This window comes from Orycteropus afer, unplaced genomic scaffold (assembly GCF_000298275.1).
Source record: "Orycteropus afer afer isolate SDZICR_OR568_19922 unplaced genomic scaffold, OryAfe1.0 scaffold00049, whole genome shotgun sequence".
In the NCBI taxonomy this organism is placed as follows: Eukaryota; Metazoa; Chordata; class Mammalia; order Tubulidentata; family Orycteropodidae; genus Orycteropus; species Orycteropus afer.
This window is the reverse complement of record NW_006921636.1, coordinates 6,706,958-6,715,290: the sequence shown is the minus strand read 5'-3', so window position 1 is coordinate 6,715,290 and position 8,333 is coordinate 6,706,958.

Here is an 8,333-nt window from a genome sequence, read left to right as displayed (position 1 = left end):
AGTCGGCCCCGACTCATAGCGACCCCTCCTTGGGTTTCCGAGGCAGTATCACTACGGAAGTAGGAATGCCCAACCTTCCTTCCGAGGAGTCGCTGGTGGGTTTGAACCGCCAGCCTTCTGGTTAGCAGTCAAGTGCCTTAGCCACTGTGCTACCAGAGCTCCTTAAAATAAAATAGGAATTTCTATTTACCAAAAGCCACCATTAAGTGAAAAGATAAGGCCCACAGTGGGAGAAGAAATAGAAAGAGCTGATCAACAACTCATAGCCAGAATTTTTAAAAAATCATAGATTATAAGGAAAAGACAGACATACCAATAGAAAAAATAACAGAAGACTTGAATAAGTATTTCACAAAACAAGAAAAGATACACGATTTCATTCATCTCGGCGGGGAGGGTGTGCAGATTAAAGCCACAGTGTGATACCATCATCGTGGCCACTGGTTTGGAAGAAGAGGAGGCCTAGGGTCAAGGCTTGAGGAAGTTCAACTTTTTTTTTTTTTTAAGAGCTTGTTTTACATTCCACTTAATACATACATTTAGTTTCATTCCCCATTCACATGTCCAACCCTAACCCAGTCTCCTCCCCTCCCTACCCTGCAACCCTCCCCCTGTGCCCCTCATAATTATGCACTCCTGTTTGTCCTGCATTTCCTCAGTTTGAATGTTGGTCCTTTGGTGTCCCATGGTCTATTGCTCTAATGGATGTATTACCATTGAGTGTGTGGGTGCGGCATCCTGGGTTGAGTGGTCTGCGTGTACATCTTGTTAACTGTTGGGCTGAGAGCCCGCCCCTGGGGGTGAGTTTTATTCCAGGCGCCACATGTATTTCAGGGCCATAGTATTGGGAGTCTCACCAGATTTCATCTGACCAGTAATTCTGGTCATTATTGAGTTTTTGGATTATATTCCATGTTTTCCCTCCCACTCTATCCAGGATCTCCAGATTTGATCCTTTCCTGACTGGTTGGCATTGGTAGCCAGGCACCATCCGGTTCTTCTGGTCTCGAGGGCCATCATGTCCTAGGGTTGACTGCTTCTAAATGCCCTTGTTTTTATTGTGTGTGTTCTTCATCAGAGGAAGTTCAACTTTTAATGGCAGAGTAGAAAAGGGTGACTTGGGAGATGGAGAGAAAGCCAGGAGGCTGGACACTCCAGAAGCTGTGGGAAAGGCGATTCCTAACCAATTTGGAATGTGACTTGTGAAACCCCTTCACTTCATCTCTGTGGGCCTCCATTTCCCCATCTGTAAAATGACATTCCTAAGATTAGCTTCCTCTTGGTGCCAGGAGATCCCTACCTCAGACCCTTCTCTTCATACGCTCTATTCATCTTCAAGTTAGGGTTCCAACTCACTCAAAACATTCATTCACTCCACTATTCAGTCTCCCTGTCAGCTGAGCTCACTGCATTGAGGTTTCTGCTCAGAGAGCTTTCCTCTCCTCCACTGACCCGTCACCCAACTCTATTTCTCTTCCCAGCACTTTTCACCCCTCAACATTATAGTAAAGGAGCCCTAGTGCTTGGCTGACAACTGAAAGGTTGGTGCATTCAGACCCACCAGGGGCTCTGCAGCAGAAAGACTTGATGATCTGGTCCGTACAGATTTTTTTGTTGTGTGTGATTGGTTGATTCCAACTCATACTGATCCTATAGGGCAGAGTAGAACTGCCCCATAGCATTTCCTATGGCTGAAATCTTGAGGGGAGCAGATTGCCAGTTCTTCTCTCCCACTAAACAGCTGGTGGATTAAAACTGCTGACCTTTTAGTTTGCAGCCAAGTGCTTAACCACTGCACCACTAGGGCTCCTCCCATAAAGATGATAGCCTAGAAAACGCTATGGGGCAGTTCTACTCTGTCACGTGGAGTCACTATGAGTCAAAAACTGACTTGACAGCACCCGAAGACAACAGTATACATGTATGGGTTTATTTGCTCACTTTCTGTCCCTGGTATCAAAATATAAGGAGCTCTGGTTATAGAGTGGTGAAGGCATTTGGCTGTTAGCTAACCAAAAGGTCAGTGGTTCAAACCCACTAGTTGCTCAGCAGAAGAAAGATGAAGCAGTCTGCTTCTGTAAAGATTTACAGCCTTGGAAACCCAATGGGTGTCACTGTGAGTCATAATTGACAAGATGGCAGTGAGTTTGGTTTTTTTTTTTTTTTTGTATCAAAACATAAGCTCCATGACAGCAGGGAATTTGTTTCACTGTCTCCTATGCATAGGGTTATCCAGTTGGAAAAATAGGTTGTGTACCTGTATAAAAACACACTGCAGTGAACATCTGCACCCAGGACACAATGCCCAGCACCCAGTAGGATACTGGAAGAATAACAGGTGTGCACTGTGCTGGGCACAGCATATGCAGAGATGAGTAAGTGGCAATACTTGCAGTCCTGTAGCTGACTGATGGAATGTGAACTCTGTCAGATGTGACGTAGGCACATATGGCTGGTGGTACGGGGACATCCTGTGAGATTCCAGATGTTCTTGAAGTGAAGGTGGAATCAGGCTTGCTCAGGAGCAGTGAGAAGAGGCCAGCCTGGCTGGAGCAACTGGTTGCTCCAAGGCCCAGGGGTGAGATGGGAGGGGACTTGACGCTATGGCCCTGGAGTCAGCCTGGTCTGGTGACTAACAAGTCCTATCGATTGGCTGTGACTGTAACTTTGGCTTCCCTGAGCCACTATTTCCACATATGTAAAATGAGGATCTTACAGTCCCTACTGGGCGCTCCGGTAGCATAGTGCCTAAGGCACTACTGGACTGCTAACCAGGAGGCTGGCAGTTCAAACCCACCAGCCACTCTTTGGAAGGAAGGTTGGTCAATCTACTTCCGCAGTGATACTGCCTCGGAAACCCAAGGAGGGGTTGCTCGTGATGAGTTGGGTCCGACTTGATGGCACATAACAACAAATAACATAGTCCCTACTACATGGAGTTGCTATTAGGGTTTGAGTTGTTGTTGTTGTTGTTGTTTGCCATCGAGTCGGCCCCGACTCATAGCGACCTCTCCTTGGGTTTCCGAGGCAGTATCACTACGGAAGTAGGAATGCCCAACCTTCCTTCTGAGGAGTGGCTTGGTGGGTTTGAACCGCCAGCCTTCTGGTTAGCAGTCAAGTGCCTTAGCCACTATGCTACCAGAGCTCCTTAGGGTTTGAGACAGTATCTATAAAGGATCTGGCATGTGACAGGAACTCAGTCAAGGGGAACAGTTGCAATTCTTACATTTTTTTCCTGTAGGCCATGGGGAACCATTGGAAATTGTAGAGAGAGGAAGTGGCCTAAAGAAAGAGAGGTCCCAGGAGAGATCTCAAGAGAGTATAAATCTAGCTCCTATGCTGGTCAATAGGCACTCTGGTAGAGTGCCTAAGGCATTTGACTGCTAATCAGAAGGCTGGCAATTCAAACCCACCAGCCACTCCTCGGAAGGAAGATGGGGCAATCTACTTCCATAGTGATACCACCTCAGAAACCCAAGGAGGGGTCGCTATGAGTCAGATCCAACTCAATGGCACCTAACAACAACAACAATGTTGGTCAACACCTACACCTACTTGCAGACTGGCCCAAAGCAAACACAGAAAGAAAAGAATCCACAGCCTAATGTAAAAAAAAAAAAAAAAACAGAAACACATGTCCCTCCCCCAAACCCTACTAGAGAAGATTTCAGGCACTCACCCCGAGAAAGACATTGAACATCCATAAGCACTAATCACTAGCGCTAGATAAAATCACAGAGAAATGATGATTTAGCTTCAAACTCCTAGAGGCAGTGAACAAAGATCATTAACATGTTCATAACTGCTCTCCAGGTCCCCAAGCCTTGGCATTGAGTGAGTCCAGTGCCAGGAACTCCTATTCACCTTGGGAACTTAGCCAGGCAGTAGTTCATCAGCCCCTTTCACCCTTGACTCAGAGCAGAAACATTGCTGCCAGTGGCTTTAAAGCCAGGGTGTCCTTCACCACATTCTTCCCTCTACCACCATACCCATCAGTCTCCTGGAGAGTAACTGCACTACCAGCTGAATTCCAGAGTGAGGACATGGACTTGAAACAGAGCCCCCCTCACTTGCCTGTGATGAACACATACCATGAATGAGAAACTTAAACAAATTTTTTTCAAGCCTCTGAAATCTATGGGTTATTTGTTATTGCAGCATAACCTGAACTAGCCTAACTAATAATGGACTTCTGCAACTTGCTTTCTTTTTGATATTTCCATAATGATACATGTAGCTCAAGTCTATTAATTTCCATTGCTGTATAGTATTTCATAGGAGCTCTGGTGGCATAGTGCCCAAGGCATGTGACTGCTAACCAGAAGGCTGATGGTTCAAACCCACCAGCCACTCCTCAGAAGGAAGGTCAGGCAATCTACTTCCATAGTGATACCACCTCGGAAACTCAGGGAGGGGTCGCTATGAGTTGGATTTGACTCCATGGCAGTGAGTCATAGTATTTCATCATATCACTAGTCCAAACCTTTTAAAATCTCTTTTTGTAATGATATCTATTTAGATCATTTCCTTTTTTTTTTTTTTTTTTTTTTTTTTTTTTTTTTTTTTTTTTTTGCTGTTACTGGATCCATATCCCTTAGCTGGAATTCAAAATCCAAAGGAAAATTGAAAACCAAAATCTTTTGTCAAAATTTTTTGGGCAGCAAGGCTTGAAAGTATTTAGTGGCAAACCCTGACCTGAATAGATAAATTTATCATCTTTTCCCACTTACAATTCATTTTCATGTTCCACTGAGAAAATACTAAGTTTTCTGCTTATGGAATTCTGACACAACCCTCTCAAGGATGCTACATAATATTCAGTGTATGCACGATATTATCTTTCAAAATTCTGAGAATTTCTCAATTTCAAAACACTTTTGGCCACAAGGGGTTTGGATAAGAGATTGTGGACCTGTACAAACACTGTTGCAATAAACATCTGTGGAAGAATGTATGTTCCCAAGATAGTGGCCTCAACAAGAGTCCCTATCCCACATGTTTTTCTAGAACCTTGCCACTCTCCTATCAAGAACCAACAATCAACCAACCGGCAACTGCCAAATGGATTCCGATTTACAGCAGCCCCATGCTTCAGAGTAGAACTGTACTCCATAGAGTTTTCAACGGTTGACTTCTTTCAGAAGTAAATCACCAGACCTCTGAGTTGTTTTAACACAGTGACTCATATTAGTGAACTACTCTCTTGTCATATTGTATTAGTCAGGCCTTTCAACTCAAACTTAAGCAAAGAGGAAATTTATTGGCTCAACTGACTACAGTGGCTTGAAGCAGAGCAATGTGACTTCAGGCATAGCTGGATCCAGGACTCAGGTAATATCATCAGCATTCAATGTCTCTCCATGTCTTAGCTCTGCTTTCCTCTAGGTTGGCTTCACCAGGCTCACATCCCTCCACACCCATCATCAGAGGGTCCACAGCTGCTCAGGTTTCCACTTCCACAGCTAAGCAATCCCCAATCAAAAAAGGAGCTTTTATAATGAATCTTATTGGCCTGGCTTCAGTCACATGTCCCTCCATGAACCAATCACTGTGTCCATTCCCCCTGTCCACTGGGAATGGAGTGTGCTGATTGGCCAGGCTCAGTCACATGCCCACCCCTGGAGCCTGGGACAAGATCAACTTCACAAGGACCGCATTGCTGATAGTGGAAGGGGTGGTTCCACACAGGGAAATCAAGGTGCAGATACTCAAAAAAACAGTGGACTGGGTGCTGGTCAGGCAAAAACAACAGATGTTTGCAGACCATATTATACTTTCTTGTGCCTTTAAACTGTTACATACTCTGTGCCTGCTGCCTAGAAGCCCTGTGTTCTCATTTCTCCTCAGGTCAAATATACTTCTCATCATGAAGCCTTCCAGAATTCTTGGGCTGGACACTTGAATTGATGCACTCAACCTCCACTTCACTCTCTTTCTATTAGAAGAGGTTCAACAGCTTAAAATGATGTTTCCCAGATTCCCTGGCAGCTAGTAGACCAGTGGTATATTAGGTTCTGTCCAGTAGATCTGGGGGATGGAAGGAGGCACAGATGTTCCATCTGTGGCCAAAGCAGCTGACAGGCCAGCTCTGGCACTGGGAGGAGTGTGTGCAATGGAGTACACAGCCTATTACCCAGTTTGGAGGGTGTGGGGCAGTCAAGTAGTGGCAGCGGTGATGGCAAGAGCAGCAGCACTTTGATGACTTCTGAAGCATGGCCATGGTGGAGGAACATTGGAATCAAAAGTCCAAAAATGGCCCCCAGCTTCCATTCTCTCAGCACTTCTGATGATTTTGAATGCATCTAAGTCCCTTTGTCAAATCCTTTTCTGCCTAAAATAGCTGGAGTGGTTTCTAAATCCTGACTGACAAAGTTCTATGTAGAATAGCAATAAGTCACTGCTGTTAAGTGGATCCAGCTCATAGCAACCCCTCCTTGGGTTTCTGAGGTAGATTGCCCAACCTTCCTTCCAAGAAGTGGCTGGTGGGTGTGAACCTCCAGCCTTCAGGTTAGCAGTCAAATGCCTCAGGCACTACCAGAGCTCCTGAGAATAACAATAGGCACCTGTATTGGAGTGCTTATCATGCTGTTTTATATGTATGTATTAGTCATACGTATGTATGTAAACAAGTACTTAATAGTACTTACTCTGTTCCAGACACTATTCTAAGAATTTTATAAATAGTAACTTACTTAATCCTTAGAACAACACCTTGACATAGGTATTATCATTATCACCCTCATCTACAAATGAAGAAATTGAACCCGAGAAAGATTAAGAAACTTGCCCAACATCACACAGCTGGTTTCTTTAAGATCTCTGACAGTTCTGGCTAGATTACACATCTCCTTGAGGACAAGGACTGCCTCTTTTTATCTCTAGTGCCTAAATCAGAATCTGACACATGATAGGTACTTAGTAAACATCAGTTGAAAGAGTGAAACTATTTATAAATTCAGTAGAGGCCGCTATGAGAAAACAAAAAACAAAATCCAAATATTTAAGAAATGAGGTATATTTTTTCTCACTAGAGAGGGATAGGCAAGCTGCTTCTGTAAAAGGCCAGAGAGCAAATATTTTTGGCTTTGTGGTTCATACAATCTCTGTCACAACCACTGAGGTCTCCCACAAAAGCAGCCATAGACAACATGTAAACAAGTGGACATAGCTGTTGTTTCAATAAAACTTCATTTACAAAGACAAGCAGTGAACTGGATTAGATCCATGGGGTTTAGTTTGCTGGTTCCTGCTCTAATGAATGAGTCTTTATTTTATCAAAGTATTTACTACAGATTAAAATCTTGCCTTCCAGGCAGGAGACCCTAGTTCAATTTGAAGTTAATGGACTTCATGCACAGCCACCAACAGCCTGTCAACGTCAGCTTGCGTATTGTTACGATGGTAAACTGGGTTCAGCAGAAGAGTTTCCAGGCTAACACAGACTAGGAAGAAAGGCCTGGTGATCAATTTCCAAAAGTTAATGAAAATCCTGTGGAGTAAAATCTGCAACTGACAAAGGGAATAATACAGGACTGGGCAACATTTTGTTCCATTGTACAGGGGGTCACCATGAGTTGTGCATTGACTCAAAGGCAACTAACAACAACAAACAAAGTAGGTTACTAATGTACTATATAAAAAAAAAAAAAAAACTCACTGCAATCGAGTCGGACCCGACTCATAGCGACCCATCCTTGGGTTTCCAAGGCAGTATCACCATGGAAGTAGATTGCCCAACCTTCCTTCTGAGGAGTGCCTGGTGGGTTTGAACCACCAGCGTTCTGGTTAGCAGTCAAATCCCTTAGGCACTATGCCACCAGAGCTCCTACTATAGATTAGTAAAATCAATCAGTACCTTGAATTTTGCTTTGTTTTGAAAATGGTATTTTTAGAAACCATCACCTTTTAGTCTGTCCTATCTATGTCCCTAATCAGAGTAAGCTTTCTAAAACAATTTTCATCATGTCACTCTTGTACCCACAAACCGTTGGTAACTCCCTCTAACCTACAGAAAGTCTAATTTTCACTTGGCCTTTAAGAGCCTCCATGAGCTGTCCATGGCCCCTTGCATCTCCTCCTCTTACGTGTTACATAAGCACAGATGTTGAATAAACATTTCAAAGTTTGATACTGAGGAATGTGCCCGATAACATTTCACAAGTCTACACAGAAGAAGGAGGCTCAGCTAACACTCCTTAAGTCTATACAGGTGAGGAAACACTATAGACAATCCATAATGCTAACCAGAGGAAGAGGTTTTACAAAAATTCAATAATTCTACACACAGATAGGTGTTCTGCAAACTGTACAAAATTCAAGCCACAAAAGGGGCT